The sequence below is a fragment of the Myodes glareolus genome, chromosome 15 (assembly GCF_982192425.1).
Source record: "Myodes glareolus chromosome 15, mMyoGla1.1, whole genome shotgun sequence".
NCBI lineage: Eukaryota > Metazoa > Chordata > Mammalia > Rodentia > Cricetidae > Myodes > Myodes glareolus.
This window is the reverse complement of record NC_142040.1, coordinates 28,117,587-28,120,917: the sequence shown is the minus strand read 5'-3', so window position 1 is coordinate 28,120,917 and position 3,331 is coordinate 28,117,587.

Genomic DNA, 3,331 nt, shown 5'->3' with positions numbered 1-3,331 from the left:
TATTTGTGATTTATGATTAGCGTACAAAAAAATAAGTCCAGTTCTCTGAAATGTAATTCACAGTGCTTTAGGAGATACTTAGTATATATAATTGCTGGTTGTTCTGCAGCTCTGGAGGATACACCACGTCAAGTTCATTAGAAGTAGTATTTAAAACAGAAAAATACTGTTAACAGTTTTGCTGGTACTAACCACTACCCAGACTAAGTAGACCTGAGAAGATAAAACTGACCCCTCCCCTTAATACTCTTCCACTTGGAACTCACTGTGATCCTCCTGCTTCAGCTCTTGTTGTTTTGGTTATTCTGGCATGACCAGCTTTCTTAATACTTCCCATTTCATTCCTTTTTACTGTCCCCAAGGAAACAGCTTTGGGGAAATTTCTGTTTATCATTCCATGGTTTTATACTGTTCCTTTCAGAGAACTCTGTCTCATCTGTGTTAGCTTTGATCCTAGCACCTGAAGGGGTAGATCTCAGAGTTTGAGGCTAGCCTGGTCTGCATACTGAGTTCCAGGCCAGCAAGGGCTGCATATAACATTTTCAAATAACAAAAACCTACTACATCTCATGCTATTGTTTGTTTTTTACTTAGAAACTTCTTTCCATATTAATGGATATGAATCTAGTTAGCATATAATAATGTATTGTAAATAATGCTGTTTACCTGTGCTTTGTTTATGGACTGTTATTTTTCTATTGCTGATAATATTTATCCTAAAAATAACATGAATTGTGAAGCATAGTGGCTTATCCCTTAAATCTCAGGAGGCAGAGGCAGGTGGATCTCTGAGTTCAAGGCCGGCTGGCCAATAGAGTGAGTTTAGTTAGGTGTAGCTTAGTGGTAGAGAGTTTTCCCAGCATATGTGAGCCTCTGACTTCAGTACCTGGCATGTAAAATAAACGACAAATCCATGGGTGATTGTTCCTGGGTGAGATAACTAGCTAGCATGGATCGAGTTCCTCAAGAATTTCAACAAGGCTAAAACAAGGTGTTGGTCACTTTAGTTGTTTTTTTTTTTTAAGTTATTATGTGCATGGTGCTTTGTCTACATGTATGTCTATGTAATATGTGCATTCCTGGTGCCTGTTGAGGCCAGAAAATAGTAGTCAGCCACAGATCATCATGAGACCCTGTCTCAGAGGTGACAGAGTGAGCTACTTATATCAGAAAAGAATAGTAACGAAAGAGTGCTAAGGCAGAATGGCTTGGTCCAGAGTACTTAGCTTGAAAGGGAATTGGGCAGGAAAATAAGGATTAACAGGGCTGGTTATACAAATTTGTGAGCTTTTTCATCCTTGATGCTGAAGATGCATCTTGGGGCTGGAGAGATGGCTCAGAGGTTAAGAGCACTGACTGCTCTTCCGGAGGTCCTGAGTTCAATTCCCAGCAACCACATGGTGGCTCACAACCATCTGTAATGAGATCTGGTGCCCTCTTCTGGCCTGCAGGCATACATGGAGGCTGAACACTGTGTACATAATAGATAAATAAGTCTTAAAAAAAAAAAAAGATGCATCTTTTCGCAGGGTAGTTTTGTTTCTTGCTTTTATTTACTTATTTTTAAATCTTATGTGGATGGGTTCTTTGCTTGTTTGTGTTATCTGCATCACGTATGTGCTGACACTGCAGAGGTCAGAAGAGGGATAGAATCTCTTGGAACTGGCGTTACATAGTTGATTTTTCTGTTGCTATAATTCCTTCTGTTGAGATAGAAACGCCTACCCCCTCTTACAGTCCACAGACAGCAGAGGGTAAGGTTCCATAGAGCTCCCTCGGGGAGCCATTGAGCTTAGTAGGCTTCCTCACAGAGCAGTGGGTGAGGGGTTCTAAGCTGGAGCCACAGCAGAAAGCCAGCTGTGCCTCCCTGTGGCTGCATAGATGGAGACCCTCCTATAGGCCCCAAGTTCTATGTTATATGCAATTAGGGCAGACTTGCCTATGACTGATAGGGACTGGTAGCTGCATATCACTTGAAGGTCACATGACCCTCCCCAACCCCCCCCCCCTCCGCCTTCCAAGAGGGAAGGTGTACAGTCAAGCCCAGCTAGACTTGTGAAGATGTTGGCAGACTGGTGTAGAGGATAGTGCTGCACAGCAGCTACTGGAGAGAAACTCTGTTTAAAAAAATAAAAGAAGGGTTGGGAGGCTGGGCTCAGGATAGGTGAGCTTGCTGGAGTCCAGTTCTCAACCCTGACACAGGGCATTTCTCAACTACTTTTAACTCCAGGGATTCTGCTGCCCTCTTCTGACCTCCTCAGGGATCTGCACTTGCATGCCTGGACACATAAAAATAAACCTTTTTATTTTTGAGGACAGGTTTCACTATGTAATCAGGGCCTACCTGGCCCTTAACTTGGTATTAGAGACCTGCCTACTTTTGTCTTCAGAGTTTTGGGATTAAAGGTGTACACCACCATGACTGGCCCAAAATAAATCTTTAAAAGAAAAAAAAAAAGAGGAGTTCTTGACTTGTTTCCCGTGTAAAGGTAAATTCACGTAGGACTTTAATTTTATTTTTAAATCTCCTCAGTCAGGACCACATAGGCAATTTATCTAATGTGCATACTTATATTTGTGAGGTCATAAAATGTATGCATTTTCTGTTCATGTTGACATTGTCCTGTTTCTGTGTAGTTAATGATTTGTTGCATCCACACCAGACAGAATTATATACTTTCGAAGAGTTTGGAAGAAAAAAATGATTTTTAAAAATATCCCTTTAGCACTTTTCTTCCTATGGTTGGATTTCACAGCACGTCTTGCTCGTATTGATTATATCATCTATCCCTTTTATAGCCTTTCAGACACCAAGTTGCCAAGCCATGAAAATAGCGGGAACTAAGGTCAGTGTAGTCTAGCTTCCAAACCACTGAGTTGGTTGACAGCTACAACAAAAATGTAAATCTGTCCTTAGTGAAGTGTGGGCAGCTGATGGCAGTGTAGCACACAGCTACACTGAGATTAACAGTGCCAAAGGAACCTTCAGATGTGTCTTACCAGGTTTTGTATTATATACTTTCAGGTATGCTTGGCCTGTGTTGCCCAGGCTGCCCTAGAACTCATGATCCTCCTGCCTGTTTCCTAGGAGCTGGGATTACAGGTGCATGCCACCATTCCCAGCTTCTTCTCTGTTGGGTTTATGCAAATACGTGGTCCTTTGTATCGTTATACTAAGCCACTATTTTTTAATTTTTTTGTTAAACTACAGAACATGTGTGGTGGTCAGAGGACAGCTTGTAGGCGTTGGTTCTCTTACTATGTAGGTCAGAAGGACCAAACTCAGGTCGTCATGCTTGACAGCAAGCGCCTTCACCAGCTGAGCCATCCC